Here is an 18,829-nt window from a genome sequence, read left to right on the forward strand (position 1 = left end):
TCGTGGGTTATAAGGTAGAAGCAGAAATTGTTCTGAGGCTGGAAAGAGGCTGTAGATTATTAAACCCAGTGTCTACAGGTGGCCAAATCTCCCCTCTCCCCCTCCGCAATGACTGGACATAGTGTGGAACCCATCACTCTGGAAGGTCTCAGGAAGCTCTGACAAGAAGAGCATCTTCGGAAGGTAGACTCTGTCCACTTAATTTTCTCCCACCTTGAGCTGCTGGGTTTGGTTGCGTGGTGGCCTGCTAGCAGCCTGCAGATTGCGCTGTTAGGTGTACTGCAGGCCTAAGTTCACTCTTTAGAAATCTTTCCAAACAGAAAGGACTTGTGGGCCAAAGTTTCCTTGTTTTCGTTTTGCCTTTCCTATCCCAACCAAGTTGGATTCCTTTTCTCACAATTTGGACCATGTCCTTGCATTTCCTATGAATAAGATTGTCAGCTTCAGAGACGTCTATATTTGGTGATAGGGAATTACGTTCAGCAGTTTTACAACGTTCTCCCTAATCATCTCTCCTGGTCCCTGGATGTGCTGGCTCTGTGCCCAGTACAAAAATGAAAGATTAGTTAACTGGATGCACTAGGTACATGGCCGCCAGCTGCATTTAGGACGCATGATTAACTCTCTTACTTCTCCTAAGTGCTGCCCACACTGCTCTACCCTAAAAGTGATGCAGTTCTTTCTTGTTCAATACTATTGACTCCTCTAGAGAAAGAAACAGAGAGAAAAAAGTCTCTAACTTTTGATAGCTCAGAGCTGGATCTGTCAGCAATCTGAAATACAGGCAGTCTCTGATAATAAAACATTTTTATATGTCGCTCAGAGGGAGTTAGAAGACATTACCGCTGAATTTGATTTCACATATGTGAAATCATGAGGTTCATGAGGGCAAAAGTAAGATGTCAACACCCAGCCCCCAAAACAGCCACGAAATAGGAAATAAACACATACAGCCAAGAAATAGGAAAAAAGGAAACAAGCATACTTTCTGAGTGATAAACTCTGAAATCAACACTTAATGGCACTGGGCAGAGATATGTAGAATCTCCTTAAAGGGGCAGAAATCAATCATGTAGCCTATGCCTTTAAGGCTTGACTGCTGTCCACTCAAGCATAAACACGTATTTAAAGAAAAAAATGCACATTATTTGTAAAAGAAAACATAGAAATGTTACATGGCAGCTTTTTGGGTTGTTATATAATATGGATATATTAATTTTGTCTCGTCACTGCTATTCTTTCCATCTGTCTTTTTTCCCATGGGAGATACTCACTGGAATAAAAATATTTTTCCCTATATTTTTTTTTACTTGCTAACATAGTGGATCTGCTTGAGAGCTGTTATTAAACACACTCATCTGACTTGGTTGGGATAGAGCCACCAATACCTTCTGAATTTAAGCTACAGCTGAAATATTTTGATAAGAAAAACAGGAAATTGCTCTACAAATAAACCAAGGTACACTCAGGATTGAATCAAAACTTTTCCTTCATGGGAAATAACCTAGCGATATCTCTGTTTTCTTTTGAACAGAAAAGAGCTGGCACAGTATATGGCTTATTGTACCACTGTTAAATTCGTTCAAATTAGGTCTTATGGATGAAACATACTGACGATCATATCCTTTGGGTGGACTCCTCAGCAGCTGTCCAATGAACTAGACTTCATAAACAGAACATCGAGAAAAATATTTCTGCTGCTTCATGGACACACCCGTAACACATTCATACAATGGTCTCCCCATGCCCTGGACTTACACATACTCTGTAGTACACAGCGAACAGTTAGCATTCAAAAATTATACATGTTGATTTGATGTACCACAAGGATATTCATCCTAGCTAGTCATCTGTCAGGGATATGTATCTCCTAAAAACTTTTAATTGCTAGAGATTTTGACTGAATTTTGACAATCAGATCTGATGGTCCCCTACCACCTCACCAGTTAGAAGAAAGAAAAAAAAACAAAACAAAACTACTGCACTCCTCAGCCTTCTGATTTGAGTGATTGTGCCATGATGACTTAATTTGCTTTTCAAACTTTGCGGAGGAATTTAAATAGCTCAGATGCTTAACTCTTGAAAAAGTGGTTACTAGTCACATCACACATAGCAACTACTTCCTTTAAGAAATGTCACAAGGATGTTTATAATTTATTGCTGGGCTTGTTCAGCATAGCATACAAATCAACTTACATATTTACATCCAGCATCAAATAGGATTTTAAAGGCACTGCTCAAGCCAATCAAAGTAGGCACCCTTACTGGCAACCCCAAGGCTCTGCTTTTCCTCACTCTAGCATTTTTCTAGATGTTAAAATAATCCCATTCCTATGATGTAGGAGTGCATATATGTGGTCAGAACCACAAAACACAAGTGAAAGTTGGCACAGGCACCATTCCATGAGTGTCCGTAGCACTCAAAGCTGTTGACCATAGGAGAAGGGAACTCCAAAGCAAAGGCTTCGTTGGAAACCACGGCCACATGGATTTAGTGGTCACTGTTCATAGGCCCTGGGGAATAGTTGTATGACTGGCCCCAAACCACAGTGATGTCAGTGACCTTGTGGAGTTGATCCCTAATACCATACCTAAAAGCACAGGTAGCAAATTTTCTCGGCTGAGTAAATGGATCCTGAGACGAGAAGGACTTTGGAATAGGCCTACGGTTCCCGGGACTACCATCCTGATAAAACCCTCTCTAACTGCTAAATGCTGTCTGAAATTGCCTTATTTCTTTGGCTTAGGGCTTTGATACGCCTTTTTAAAATGAAAATATTTGAGAGAGGTATAATACTGTATGCTGTTCTTAGTTACCCGTGTCTTAATATGAATAAGGAATAGCATGTTCCTAAGATAAAGTATCCACAGAGCTTGGAGATGTAGGAAGAACCTGCCTGCAATGAACCTTTGGGTAAAGGATGCTCCTGAAGGTGAGGAGCTAAGGGCTTGATGCCTGATGTTTTGCTAATGGTCTCCCTCGGAACCCTCGTAAGTTTCATTCCCATGGAGAGCACTGGTGTCTAAGCTGCCTGCTGGTGACCCCGCACAAAGCTGCAGCAAACCGAGTGAGCTGCCTGGGTCCTGAGCAGAAAGAAGAACTGCTGCTCCACAGAGGCAGTGTTGTGTAGCAGAAAGAAATGCAACTTGTGGATGGCAAACCCTTTTGTAGCTTTCTGTGGCTTCTTCCTATATGATCAAGTCTCCTCCTATGGAACATCAGCCCACTCTAGATATTTACAAAATTAACATTTCAAGTTAATTCCCAAACCCAGCCCAGCCCTGAGAGCCTGCCAGTGCACAGGGCTGCAGAAACCCTTCCACAGCAAGGAATGGCAATCAGTGGATCTCAAGAGAAGGGCCAATGCCCCATCTGCATTCTTCACTCGTTGCCACCATCGTGTCTCTGCCCAGAGATTTAAGATTTATTTTGCACCTTTCTGAGTGAATCTCAAAGCCCTTTACAGGCAAGAATAAGGGTTATCCCAGGACAGGACTCTTAGTCTGTATTCATCAGATTATACTTGGCCAAAGCAACAGTCGCAGTTGGAAGCAGGAACAGCCTTCATGTTTCCTAAGAAGTCTGGTAGGGATTTTGAAATCACAGGTTGAGTCTGGAGTATGAGACAAGTCTCAAAGTAACTAAAATATGTGGCAGGGGTGTGTTTCACTGTGACCTACACATAGCATATGCTGTTTCCTTTAATCCAATTGGCCAGGTGGTGATAGTGGGCAGTGGATAATAATAACAACAGCAACAACTAACATTTACATAGCATTTACTATGCACCAGACACTGTTCTAAGACTTGCACATGCATTAACTGATAACATCCTATAAGACAGGTACTATTTGTATCCTCCCACTTGACAGATGAAAAAACTGAGGCACAGAGAGTTTAAGTAACTTGCAAAGGGCATATAACAATAATTGAATTAATTACATTTTAAATTCTCAAAATAACTACTACTGATATTACCTTCATTTTGCAGAGAAGGAAGTTGAGGCTCAGAGGCAAGTAATGTATCGAAGGTCACACAGTGTTGAAGTTGTGGCATGGCCCACCCCTAACATTTGGGGGAGCTGGAGCAAGAGTACAGAGACCCATATTCCAAGGCAAAACTTTTACATCAAGCTCAAGTTAAACAAAATGTGCTCTCTTCCGTTGTTTTGAAGAATATACCTTCAAAACAACCTGGAAGACCAGATTCAAATTTAGAATTTTCAGACTTCTTGGTCTGAGCCAGAAAAGGTGTGGCACAGAGAGTCATACCCCAGTCCCTGGCCCAGTACCCTTCTCTTCTCACCCCTGAAACTCACATCCAGAAACTCTAGTGTGCATGACCTACTCCTGTCCATACTCTCTACAAACAGCTGCCCTAAGCCACCCTGAAACCTAGGGTATGCATACCCCGGGGAGGACACACCTGGGAGTGGCCTGCACAGGTCCTGGAAGCAGGCTCAGGGCTACTGACAGGGGAATTCTGGTTTCTTATTATAGTCTAGGGGGAGGGATATGGGCTCTGGTGGGCATGTTTTTTGACCTGGTTTTTTTTGTTTTGTTTTTGCGGTACACGGGCCTCTCACTGTTGTGGCCTCTCCCGTTGCAGAGCACAGCCTCCGGACGCGCAGGCTCAGCGGCCATGGCTCACGGGCCCAGCCGCTCCGCGGCATGTGGGATCTTCTCGGACCGGGGCACGAACCCGTGTCCCCTGTATCGGCAGGCGGACTCTCAACCACTGCGCCACCAGGGAAGCCCTGACCTGGTTTTTGACCTTCACTCCATGGGGTGGAGCACACCTTGAAGAGGGCCGCAGTGGGACCCTCTGGAGCTCATGGCCCAGGGCAGAGGGCCCAGTTGCCTGGCTCTGAGAGTGGCATTGGTCACAGTACCAGGGCTTCAAACATGTCTGCCTGACTCCAATGTCCTTGCCCTACTCAACCACCATTAATGTCACCCCTCTGCCTCTGACCCCAATTTGGAAATTGAAGCTGAAGAGGAATGCTGTGGGAAGGAAGGAACCCTAAGAGTAGGGTGCACAGAGATTTCCCCTCACCCACTCTCACACTTTCCCTTTTCCACTGGGTCCTGCCTCTAGCAGCTGGCCAGGCTGCATAAACACGGCCCAGAGCAAATCCAAATCCTGACCACACCCTTCCTTGTTTACAAACACAAAGCAGGGAAAGAAAGAATAGGCACTGCCTAGAAAATGTTTCTTTTAAAAAATCTGTTAATTCTCTCTAACCCTGGAAGATAACACTTCTGAAAAAATAATTTACCTAGAGAAAGCCCTTTTTCTTTCTTCAGACTTTAGCACAGCCAAAAGGCCTGCCTAGCCAGTCCCTCTACTGCAGTTACTTCCTGGCACCTGACATGGGCTATTTACAGGGTTTTAGGAAGGAGCCTGTCAATCTGTCCAGGCTTCTAAATTTAGTTTCCATACATAAAAACAATTTCCTGTGTTGGTTATCATAATTAAAATTTTCCACAGGCTTAATTTTGTATTGTTGACACTCAAATATCATCATTCATGGTGTCTTGCTGCCTTTTCAAAGAACCACTTTAACACCCTGACACACCAGCAGCTTGCAAGCCCCGGCACTCAGAGCTGAAACTCCAGTGGGCAATGCCCGTGGATTTGGATTGCTGCAGGGCATTCCCACTCATCCGAGGGCTGGGCTCATTAGCACCCTCTCTCCTTTTCCAAAGGCACTGGGGGAGTGAAGACAGACCTGCCCAAATACCAGAGCCCTTGTGTCGTAGTCCTGGAACCTCAGAAATCCACCCAAAGCAACATGAACAAAACATGGTGTTTTGTCATAAAGAGCAGGCCAGACTTGACAGGGAATGTATCAGATCTTTCCAAAGGATTGGAAACAGAATTATGAAAGGCACCAGTAACTGATCTCTCTTCTTGCCAACCCCTATGCCGCCACGATAGGTTATTGTATCTCTTCTTTCTCCCTGCAATCCACTTTTCTCTGCTTCCCCACTCCTCTGCACCCCAAATAGCTGGGCAGGCAGCACTGCATGTCCTCTGGTTTGGAGCTCTGGTTTAACTGCAGCTCAATTCCAAATCCAGAGCATCTGATTGGTCCAGCCTGAGTCAGGTGCCCATGTCTGGTCCAGTTGGCTGTGGCTAAAGAGGATGGATAGATTCTGGGACAGTACAAATAAACCTGCAGGTCACATCCTTGGGGTGGAGTGGGTGAGAAGTCCTCATGAAGAGGGGGTGGGCAAATGCTCTAAAGTAGTGGCCCCCAACCTTTTGGGCACCAGGGACTGGTTTCATGGAAGACAATTTTTCTACGGATGGTGGGTGGGGTGGGGGGTGGTTTGGGGATGATTCAAGTGCATTACACTTATTGTGCACTTTATTTCTATTATTATTACATTGTAATATATAATGAAATAATTATACAACTCACCATAATGCAGAATCACAGGGAGCCCTGAGCTTGTTTTCCTGCAACTAGATGGTCCCATCTGGGGGTGACGGGAGACAGTGACACCCGAAGTGTGTTGCTTATGTCCAGTCTACTCCGTAATCTCGTTTTGGTTGCTGTCACTGCAGAAAACCATGCTTCACAAAGATAGGATGCTGGAAATGGAAGCAGGCTTTTCGGTGCTTTTGTGGCAATCTCAGGCTATTCCACCTTGACTTTAATCCAGAATGTATGGAGATTTGAAGTTGTCTCAAACATAGTTTTAAGGCCACTGTCATTTGTGATCTCAAGCCGTTGGTCCTCTTCTAGCATGGACAAAGTCGATTCACCTGGCTTATTCACGAACGGGTCGTGGATCCATTCCTTCCCCGTCTGGGGGTCTTTTGTGGTTGGGTAGTAATGCTCAAACTCTCTTGAAAGCTGAGACAGGTGATCATGCCCCAGCTGGGAGAAAGAAGGCCCTGGCTCTTTCAAAATCTCTGCTAATGTTTGAAACATGTCAAAATTCCCAATGTTCACTCGTCACCCGCATAAATCCAGTTTGGCTTTGAATGCAGCCACTTTATCTGCCGACTTGAACACAGTTGTCGTTCTCCCCTGAAGTGACAGATTGAGTTCATTGAACAGGTTGAATATGTCACACAAGTAAGCAAGTTTTGCGGCCCTTCCTGTGTTACTGAAATGTGCTGTCAGTGGTGACTGTTTTTCTAAAAGAAATCTCTAGAGCGGCTCTCGTAACTCAAAAACCCTGGCCAGTGATCTACCTTTAGAAAGCCATCTCACGTCTGTGTATGAGAGAAGACGTGTGTGCTCTGGGTCCATCTCCTCACAGAGCTGCACGAACAGATGTGAGTTAAGGGCATCTACTTTAATGTGGTTCATTATATCAATCACATCCCGCAAAACGTTATTAAGTTCAGGTGACACTTATTGGCTAGCCAGCATTTCTCTATGGATAACACAGTGCATAGACTCACATTCAGAAACGACCTCTTTGACCTGAGTAGTGAAACCAAAAAGCCATCCAGTCATGGCAGCTGCTCCGTCCATGCATATACCGACACAAAATGACAAATTCAGTTTTCCTGATATGTGATCATCCAAAGACTTGAATAGTTCTGCAGCTGTGGTGTTGGTTGACAACAAAAGTGCACATAACATATCCTCATGCACATCCTCCTGAAAAATATATCACACAAACACAAGCATTGTTGCCTTGCTGTCAACATCGGTAGACTCGTCAACCTGGATTGTGTACCACGGTGACTCGTTAATCCTCTCTAATAATTGTGCCTCAATATCCTCTGCTATTTCATCAATTCATGTAGTTACGGTGCTAGCTGAAAGAGGAACACGTGCCACCTTTTGAACTGCAGCCTCTCCTAAAAGTTCATCACAAATGTTCTTAGCAGCAGGCAGGATCAACTCTTCACCCATAGTAAAGGGCTTCTTAGCTTTAGCAATGTGGTTGGCCACTAAGAATGATGATCTCAGTGCAGACACATTTGATGAAGTGGTGGCCTTCAATAATTGCTTCTGTTCTTTGTGTTTACATTTTTTTTCTTTTGCAGAACTCCAGAGGCTTGTCTTTCAATGCAGGGTGCTTTGTCTCCACGTGGCAAAGCAGTTTTGAAGGTTTCGTGGTTTCATTGGATAACCGCTAGCCACATGCTATACAAAGTGGGTTTGGAGGAGGTGAATCACCTGTTGCAATGAACCTGTAATTTAAGTAGGACTCTTGGTATTTTCTTTTAAATGCAGCCTTTTTTTGTTGGCAGCCTTAGAATCTTCTGCTGCCTCATCATTGGGTCTATCCTCCTTTTCAAAGAAGCTCTCCAGTGACATTTGTTTTTTACTCATTTTGGCTAGGGTTAGCATGTGGGCTTACCAAAACTGTGACTGAGGCAAGTGTGCAGTGCAGAAAAGAGGCAAAGATGGAAGTGGTGAATAAAATAATGGGCGGGCCACTCGCAGACTAAAATAAGTGTCGGATTCTGACTTAATGCCTCCTACCAGATGCAGCTGTACAATTGAAGTACATCAACTCACTTGCCACTGTAAAGTCTGCCACCAGATGCAGCTTAATTGTCAGTTGCCACTCACGGATAGGGTTTTGGTATGTCTGCAAGCAATTGGTCTCTGTGCGGTCAAACCTCTCTGCTAATGATTATCTGTATTTGCAGCCGCTCCCCAGCGCTAGCATCACTGCCTCAGCTCCACCTCAGACCATCAGGCACTAGATTCTCATAAGGAGCGCGCCACCTAGATCCCTCGCATGCGCAGTTCACAGCAAGGTTTGCGCTCCCATGAGAATCTAATGCCGCTGCAGATCTGACAGGCGGTGGAGCTCAGGCGGTAATGAGAATGATGGGAGCAGCTGTAAATACAGATGAAGCTTCACTCGCTCGTCCACCGCTCACCTCCTGCTGGGCAGCCCGTTTCCTAACAGGCCACGGACTGGTAGTGGTCCGTGGCCCAGGGGATAGGGACCCCTGTTCCAAAGGTAGGCATAGATTCACGACCCAGATTAAAATAGTTAGACTACTACCTTAGCTTTAGCAACTACCTTTGCCTTAACATTTTTGGATGATAAGCAGTTTGAGGTCAGGTTTCACATCTGTGCTTGTTCTGTTGCATGTTGGGTACCCTTATTTACCATGAATCATCATCATGGCAGTATCCTCATCATCCCACCTTTCATCATTAATACCTTTTCTGGCTTTCTATTATGGAGCCGTATCTCTCACCCAAACTCAAAGTAGGAAGAAACATTGTTGAGAATTCAATATGATGACGGCTTAGTGTTTTGCCTGGTATAAGCCTACTTGAAACTTGCACAGAAAATGACTCTTGTCAACTTGGTTCATTTTTTGGGCCCCCAGCCAAATCACAGCTTTTGCTGCATTTACTTGACTTGTCTTATATGTAAAACAATAGCCTATTCTACACTCTAAAATATCATAAACGTCTCAGTCCATAAATCCCAGACTGGGATATCTGAGGAATTTTTGGCAGGTTCACCAAGAAACATGGCCAATCTAGATGTCAGAAGAATTTCTTGAGTTTCAAGTGAACCAAGAACAATAACACTTCACCCATATTCCAGAGGAATGCAATCATTTTGTACAGTTGGATAGTCTTTAGGGAATGGGCAATATTACTATTACATATTTTAAGAAATGTGTATTTGCTTTTCCTGACATTAATGTTCAGGGGGAACAAAACACTCATTGCAAACTAAATTTTGGGTAAGGTATAATCTGTGCTGCCAAATTAGTTTCTCTCTCTCTCTCTCTCTCTCTTTTTTTTTTTTTTGTTAGAATGACTAAAGAAAAATTCTGTGCCAAAATCAAGATGCAAGCTGAATTTCATTAATCCCTTTATTAATTCATTTGCTGTTCACTGGGTATGTACTATGTGCTGGACACTACGTTAGATGATGCAAAAGCAGAGGTAAAGGATACAGTCCTCGTCCTTATCACACTCACAGTCCAGCAGTGAAAACAGATGTATCAACCAAAAATAGTGTGATATACTAAGGGTATAAATACAATACATAGACTGTTGAAGGAGGACAGAGCAGTGACTCCTAACTCAGCCTGGGTTGAGTGGGGTGAGGAGAAACTTCCTGATGGAGAATGAGGTCTGAGCAGACTTTTACAGTTGAGAAAGGAGTTAAGCAGGTAGATGAAGTGAGGAGGGTATGCAGGCAGGGGAAGAACGTGAAAAGAGCAAAAGAGCATGATGCATTGTGGGTATTGGTGATGGCTCATTTTGGCTGGAGTTTAGGCCAGGAGTAGTACAGATAGGGCTGGAGAGGTTGGCTTGGGAATAGGTCACAAAGGACTTTAGGCCAGGCTAAAGTATTGAAACTTTATTCTGGGTTGATATGGAGTCTTCAGAATATTTCTTTTTTAAGAAAAATTTTTATTGAAGTATAAAATATATGCAGGAATGTGCACATATGATAAGTGTTCAGCCGGATGAATTTTTATGACCTGATCATAGCTGTGTAGCTAGAAACTAGGTTATAATGTAACCAAAACCCCTGAAGACCCCCTCTTGTTCCCTTCCAGTCACTACTTCCCTCTGCGAGGGGGACCACTGGCCTGACTTCTAACATGATAGATTTGTTTTGCCTGTTTTGAACATTATTTAAGTGGAATTGTAAAACAGGTAGTCTTCTGTGTCTTCTACCAGCCAGCACTATGTTTCTGAGCACCGTCTATTCTGTCTTATGGAGATGTGGCTCATTCAATCTCACTGTTGTACAATATCCCATTGTATGAATTTGCCATAATTTATTTATCCTTTCTATTATGTATTAACATTTGAGTTCTTCCCAGTTTGAGGCTATAATGAATACTGCTGCTGTGAATATTCTTGAACCTGTCTTTTGGTAAGTATATGTGTACATTTCCACTGGCCAAAATACCCAGGTGTGGAATCTCTGGGTCATAAGCTGAGTATATATTCAGCTTTATTGGATTCTGCCAGTTTTACAAAGTGATTGGACTAATTTAAAACCCCAGCAGCAGTGTATAAGAGTACCAGCTGTTCCAGTTTCCAACAATTGATATTGTTCCTTTTCATTTTAGCCGTTCCAGTTTGTGTGTGTGTGTGTGTGTGTGTGTGTGTGTGTGTGTACGTAATCATTATGGACTGAATTTTGCCTCACCCTCAAATTCATATGCTGAAGCCCTAATCTCCCATTCTGACTGTATTTGGAGTTAGAAACTTTACAGAGGTAATTAAGGTTAAATTGGGTCATAAGAGCGGGGCCCTAATCTATAATAGGAGTAGTGTCCATATAAGAAGAGGAAGAGACACCAGAGACCTCTCTCTTTCTCTGCACACACACACACATACACACACACACACACACACACACACACAGGAAAAGCCATGTGAAGACACAGTGAGAAGGCAGCTGACTGCAAGCCAGGAACAGAGCCCTCATAAGAAACAAACACTGCTGGAACCTTGATCTTGAACTTCCAGTCTCCTGAACTGGGAGGAAGCAAATGTCTGTTGTTGAAGCCACCCAGTCTGTGGTATCTTGTTACGGCAGGGCAAGCTGACTAATAGAGTTGTGGAATCACATTCCAGTTTTAATTTGTGTGTTATTCCTCATAGACTTTTAAATAAGAGAGGGAAGTTATCAGATTTGTACTTTAGCTGCAGGACTAGAAATAAGGAAACTAATCAGAAAGCTAAAGGAATAATCTAGGCAAGAGTTTAAGAAAGTCTGAACAAATTCAGGGCCAGTGGGTTGGATAGGAGGGGTTAGGTCAATAAGTGAGAAAGAGGTGGAATTGGCAGATCAATGGGGAGTAAAGAGAGGGAGGTGCCAATTTAGCATTTCCTCTGAGAGGCGCTGGAGTCAGACTATGTGAACTCAAACACTGACCCCATCATTTACTAGCTGTGTGACCTTGAGTTTCACATTTTACCATACTAAATAAACTTCTATTACTTCAACTATAAATTAAAGGATTAATAAAAATAATAACTTCCTTCTAGAGTTACTGTGAGGACTAAAGGAGATAATGAAAAGTACCTATTTTGAAAAAAATTAATATAAATCCCAAATATATTTGATTTAGCCTTGATTAAAGTTGAAACCAGAGGCTCCAATTTCTTTATTATTAAAATGTATTTGTTTATTATTATTAAACTTGCAAGAATGAGGACATTTTTTAAAAGTCTGAGCACTTATTTTCCATTATTTTCTTTGTGAATACATATAGTTGTGCAATACATATAAATTTTGCATCCTATTCTAAATGTAATATTTTAGCAAATATGAAAATGTACTTTATTGAAGATGACAACAAGATTACATCTTTCAGCTCTACTTGCCCATATTTAGCTGATGAAAAGTATAGGTGAAAATACCCAGAAAGTCTTTAAAGCTATAGTTAGTCCAGTCCAGGACAAGGAATTAGTAAATCAAAAGTACCATTAAATGACAAGTGTTTTGTTTTGATTTAATCCTTATGAAATAATTTGACTAAATGTACGTGTATCCTATATCATATCATAAAGTTGAGGTTTTCTGGGGCTTCCCTGGTGGCGCAGTGGTTGAGAGTCCGCCTGCCGATGCAGGGGACACGGGTTCGTGCCCCAGTCCAGGAAGATCCCACATGCCGCAGAGCGGCTAGGCCCGTGAGCCATGGCCACTGAGCTTGTGTGTCCGAAGCCTGTGCTCCGCAATGGGAGAAAAAAAAAAAAAAAAGTTGAAATTTTCTTTTATAAATAAAATGAAAGTTTATTTTAATGAATAACTTTGAACACAATGCAGGATTTGTCTTTTCCTTGACATTAGCTCAGAGCAAGGTACGTGCTAGGCACTCAGTAAACCTTGGCTGCCATCATCACCACCCCCACCAGCAGCACATTATCATTTTGGAGGTATTTGGGATTACTTCTGTGGTAGATTGCAAAAATCACTGCACTTCTCCATCACTCTGCGTATACACACCACTTACAATTTGACTTTGCAGCTTCTTCAATCAAGAGCTGGGTGTATTTCTCCAACCATCGAGCTTGGGCCGGCTTTGTGACTTCTGGCCAATAGAATATAATGAAAGTGATAGTGTATTCATTCCCATCTTAGTCTTCCAGAAGTCTTGAATGGTTTCTGCTTTCTTTCTTGGAACTCTGCCCCTCTGCCACGTGAATAAACCTAGGCTAACTTGGTGGAGGGTGAGAGACCATATGTGCCCAGTTAGCCCAGTTGTCCCACCTGAGGCTCAGACATGAAGAGCACCCAGCCAGGATCAGCTGAGTCTGGCTCAGGTCAGCAGAAATGCCCAGCTGACCCATAGACTTGTGAGCAATAAAAAATGACTGTTATATTAAGCCACTATTTGGGGGTGATTTGTTAGGCAGCAGTAAATAACTGATACAACTTCCAAACAGAGACATAGACTGGGGGAGAGAATATAGGAGGGAAAGCCCATCTGAAGGTGGGAGACCTCTGTTTCAGACATATGGAGTTTAATATAACTAAGAGACATAGTGTAGAGGTGTTGAGAAGTACAGTCTGATCTGGAGGCAAAGATTTAAGAGAATTCAGTATTAGGTGGAAGCAGATGCCCCAGAGATGAGTTTCATTTTCCAGGAAGAGAGAAAAAAGATCTGAGGAAAGAAACCTGGGGAAAATCAACACTTAAGGGATGGGTAGAGGAAGAAGAATGTGAGAAGCAACAACCAGGGATGTAAGAAGAAAGCCAGAAGAGAGCGGTATAATGGAAGAAAGCATGAGAGTTTAGCCCTAATTTTTTTTCAATTTTTTAAAATTGAGGTAACATTGATTTATAACATTATATGTTTCACATGTACAACACTATATTTCTACTTCCGAAATACACACCAGCTCTTGATTGAAGAAGCTGCAAAGTCAAATTGTAAGTGGTGTGTATACTCTACAGTGTGCTCACCACCAAAAATTTCATTTCCATCTGTCACCATACAGTTGATCCCCTTTACCCTCCCACTCACCACCCCTTCTGCTCTGGTAACCACTACTCTGTTCTCTGTATCTTCACGTTTGTTTTTGTTTGGTTTGATTTGTTCATTTATTCTGTTTTGTTTGTTTGTTTTTTATATTCCACATGAGTGAAATCCCATAGTATTTGTCTTTCTCCAACTGACTTATTTCACTTAGCATAATACCCTTAAGGTCCATCCATGTTGTTGCAAATGGCAAGATTTCATCTTTTTATGGCATATGTATATACTCCACATCTTTATCCATTCATGTGTTGATGGGCACTTAGGTTGCTTCTGTATCTTGGCTGTTGTAAATAATGCTGCGATGAACATAGGGCTGCATATATCTTTTCATATTAGTGTCTTGTGTTCTTTGGATAAATATCCAGAAGTGAGATCGCTGGATCATATGGTAGCTCTATATTTAAGTTTTTGAGAATCTCCATGCTATTTTCGATAGTGGCTGTACCAATGTGCATTCCCACCAACAATAAAAAGCATGAGAATTTAAAACCACATTATTAAGATAAAAAAAGAGGTAGGGAAAAGATTCAAAGCATCCTCCCATACCTAGTTGACTCTGTGTATTGGAGGTAAGAAGAGGGGAGAATGAGCTGAACCTAGAAAGATCATGAAGGATCTCATATACCATCCCGAGGGGTCTGGATTTCATCCTGAAGGATTTTTAGCAAAGGAGTGACTTGAACAAGTTTTTGTTTGAAGATCACTCTGTAGCAATGTGGTAGGTGGGCTGGTTGCAGGAAGCAAGGCAGAAACTGGGGAGACTAGTTGGGAGGCTCTCAGAGAAATCCACATGAGAAAGGATGAAGGCCTGAATTGAAGGAGTGACTGTAAGCATGAAAAGAAAAAAATGGATTCAAGAAAATGTGGGTGATGGCACTGACAGTGCTGTGTGACTGATTATCCAGGGTAGGTCAGGTAATACAGAATGACTCCTCATACTCAGGCTTAGGCATTGGGGTAAATGGTCTGATTTAGATGGAAATTAATCCAGATGGAATACCCTGGGCCCACTAGCCTGTGACTATGACAGAAAGTGATTCTTCCCTAGTCTATCTAAATTCTTAAGCACAGAGCCTGCACTGGAACTACTTGCTGGAAACCAGCTCCTGTCAGTGTGTGGTTTGTTAATTCTGACTATCTTAGAGCGCCTGCGTCTCCGTTGAGTTACAGAGCAAGTTCCTCGGGTTCTTCCCCTCTAACCTAATCTTGCTGCTTCATTGCTGCTGCTACTGTTAATGCCATTCTGAGATCCCTGCTCTTGGGGATCAGATGACTTATGGGTATTGCTGCCTATGGACCCCCATTCCAGCCTCGGAAATGGGATGTGCCCTCTAGGGACTAACCAGGTCCACATTTGCTGTCTCAGTTTGGCATCTGCAGAGCTGCTTCCCACCCCCCACTCCAACCCCCACCCTTTCTTTCTTTTTTGGTCTTGCTTTTCCAGCCTCCACGTTGCTGCTAGATCAGAAACTTGGTGTTACCATTCACTGCCTCCATGTGATAGAAGCAGTTACTCTGCTAGTAGAACGACTCTAGGCTCCTCTGTATCTGGGGTTCAGTCTCATTTGGTCTTAGGCCCTAGATCTTTCTCTCCTCTTCCTGTTTAGAGCATTCTTCCCCCCCCACCCCCGCCACACACACAATCTCTGTCCCAGGAGAAACCACATTACAGGACGATGGAGCAGAAATATCCATTTTCTGCTGGGGAAAACTCTATATCCACCCACCAGCCTGTGGTCTTATTCTATTGCTCAGAAGATGCATTCACACAATAGTTCAAGGTTAGCATATTTCCCACAGGCTGGGTAGATCACTCTTATCCATGGTTACCGTAAGAAACTGGGAATACAGGAAAAGGTATATGGGGAGATCATGTGTCCATTTTGCCTTTGGTGATGTTGAGAAGATATGACATTCAAGTAGATTTAAGTTTGGTGCAAACTGAGAGAGAGACAGAGAGAGAGAGAGAGGTAGGGAGGGAGAGGGAGAGGGAGAGAGGGAGGAGGGATTTCAGTCTGTAGGTGGTAGTAGCAGTGGTGGGTGCACTGGTGTGCTGGCGTGGGCTCATACAGCTGGTAAGGGCTGATTTTGTGCATCAATTCCCAACTCCACAAGGATTGGTAGCTTGAAATCAACAGTGGTGAGAACATTACACCACAGAAATCAGCAAGCACTACAAATCTGGGCTTTTTAATCCCCCTGGAAGAGCTGTTTGTTAACATTTACCACACACTTTTTGTGGGCTGAGGGTGAAATCATCCAAAGAAGGCAAATACAGTAAGAGGAAAAGTTCTGAGGAGTGCTAAGGAAGTAACATTTAGGGAGTGGGCAGAGAAAGACAAGTTGTAAAATAGAACAAGAAGAAGCATCCAGGATGCAGCAAAAATGTGCTATAGGGGAGAGTTTACAAAATAACCCTGTGGGATATATGTCTCAAGATATCCAAAAACAAGATCAGAGACCAAAGGATGGATGGCTATTCTTATTTTTTAAAGCTATTTTAAGCAACCAAAAGGATTGCTTCATGGTCAAGCCAGTCAGTGTTAAGGTTGCCGAAATAATTAGCCAAGCAATTATTTTAATCTAGTTATCTTGGTCACTTCAAATAACTGAATGATATCACCAGTTTATTCTTGGGCAACAGACCTATTCAAACTTTGTGTCCAATCACACTGAGTTATAAATATCGAATCATATTATTTTGGAACTAGAAAGAAACTTAAAGATCATCAACACCCTAATTATCCAGCCAAGGAAATGAAAGTGCAGAGAAGGTAAGTGACCACCGCGTGACCACCACCAACACACAGCTGGCGGCCGGAAGGTCTCGCGACACCTCCTCTCTCCTGCCATCCCCACCTCCCCACAGAGACTCTCTCTGTGAGTGAAAGACTAACCTGAGTTCAGCTGAGATGAATCTTGAAGCAAAAAACGATAGGAGTCTTTGCAAACTTTTTATTAATATTCAAATAAATCAGCGTCCCTGGGTCTATTCTCTTCTGCTTGGGAATATATCTCCAACAGTACGCAGGATTTCAGCCCATGAAGGGCTCTGACTGCCGTAACCAAGAGAAACCGGAGGGTCTGGGAGCCATTTTGCTTTCAAGATGGTTCCAGGATGAGCGTGTCAGGTGGACATTCTCTGGCCCAGGCAACTTGGTACCAAGTTTGTCCAGAGTACCAGTAAAAGGCTTGCCTGCTTGTTGCATCAAAAGGTAAGTTTTTTTTTTTTTTTTTTTTTGCGGTACGCAGGCCTCTCACCGCTGCGGCATCTCCCGTTGCGGAGCACAGGCTCCGGACGCGCAGGCTCAGCGGCCATGGCTCAGGGGCCCAGCCGCTCCGCGGCATGTGGGATCTTCCCGGACAGGGGCACGAACCTGTGTCCCCTGCATCGGCAGGCGGACTCTCAACCACTGCATCACCAGGGAAGCCCAAAAAGGTAAGATTTTGAATTTGATTCTAAATCACAAATGTAGTGTAGTGCTTATTTAAAATATGACAATTTCTACTAGATCTAAGTAGGAAGAATAGCTTTGGTTTTACTGGGAATTTGAATCTATCTACTAGTATTATTTTCCACGTAATCTCTTCAGGGGACCTGTGGTTCACAGTATCAACTTACTGAACAGCCTCTTTTCCTGACTGTGGTTCAGAAGCTCAAAAGACACCCCTACAGCTTAGAGAGCGTGTGGGAGAAAATTTTACTCCTTTCTCTCATCAGAGGGGGTGGGGAGACAGCTGCTAATTGAGTTTTGCTACTTCTTGACTTGAGTGGATTATGTGGCTGCCCCCTGCAGAGCTAGAGTTCCAAATTGGAACCTTTATTCCTCTTATTATTGGTTCCTCTTATTATTGTTGTTTATCTAGAGAGCCAGACACGGAGTCCCTGTTTACTGCCCTCCAGGAGCCCGTAGGTCACTGAAATGACCAGAGCACTTTGTCCTTGTTGTTATTTACTTATATGGATGACTACAGTCACCCAATGCTCCCCCTGAGCCCTGAATTATTAATTTCTTAAAGTGGCATCTAATGGGCGGTGATGCATGTCTCAGCCACCCCTGCTTCTTTCACATACAGGCTGGCTGATGCCTCCTCTGCCCAGATCTTTCTCTCCTCCCTTTACAATTTGTTTCTACTCACTGTCACTTGTGTTCTGCGTATTCTCTGCAAGCAGATTTTTCTCTTTTCATATGAAGTAAGTCATCTGAGGAAATTATTCACATTTCCATTTTCAAAATATATTCCCCTTCTCATGTGGGTGTTATTCCTGAAGAAATCGGTTCAGCAGTCACTGTGAATAACCCTTGATGTCATCCACCTCACGTGGTTTATTTCTTAGTTTCCCCAAGAGACTACACATTTTTTTTCAGTTGTCTCTGTTATGTGTACCTTTTAATCTTATTCTTTTAAAAAATATTTATTTTTAAAATAATTTATAGTAAAATGAAAGGAAATTCTGTTTTGTATTTTATGTAATGTAACCATGATACGAGATATGTTGGTCATTATTTTCAGTAGGTACTACCGATCTTTTTTACATAATACAACTCTATTGAATATCCACCACCAGTTTCTTCCTTAGTGCATTATACACCCATGCACGCAAGCACAAGTATTCATTTATTTATTTCAGATATCTTACCTTTTTTTGTATGCCTGGCCTTATCATTGGTTAATGTATGAGAAATATTCTAAGTAACATTTCAAAGTCAAGTTTCTGAGGACATGTGTGCATTACAATACCCTAGAAGAGAATATTTATCAGAGAGCTTTACTTGGCCATAGACATGTTGAGAAGTACAGACTTTGGAAACTTCCCAGTGATTGCCCATTGACCTTGAACTGTCATTTAAGTCAATGG

The sequence above is a fragment of the Phocoena phocoena genome, chromosome 14 (genome assembly GCF_963924675.1).
Source record: "Phocoena phocoena chromosome 14, mPhoPho1.1, whole genome shotgun sequence".
NCBI lineage: Eukaryota > Metazoa > Chordata > Mammalia > Artiodactyla > Phocoenidae > Phocoena > Phocoena phocoena.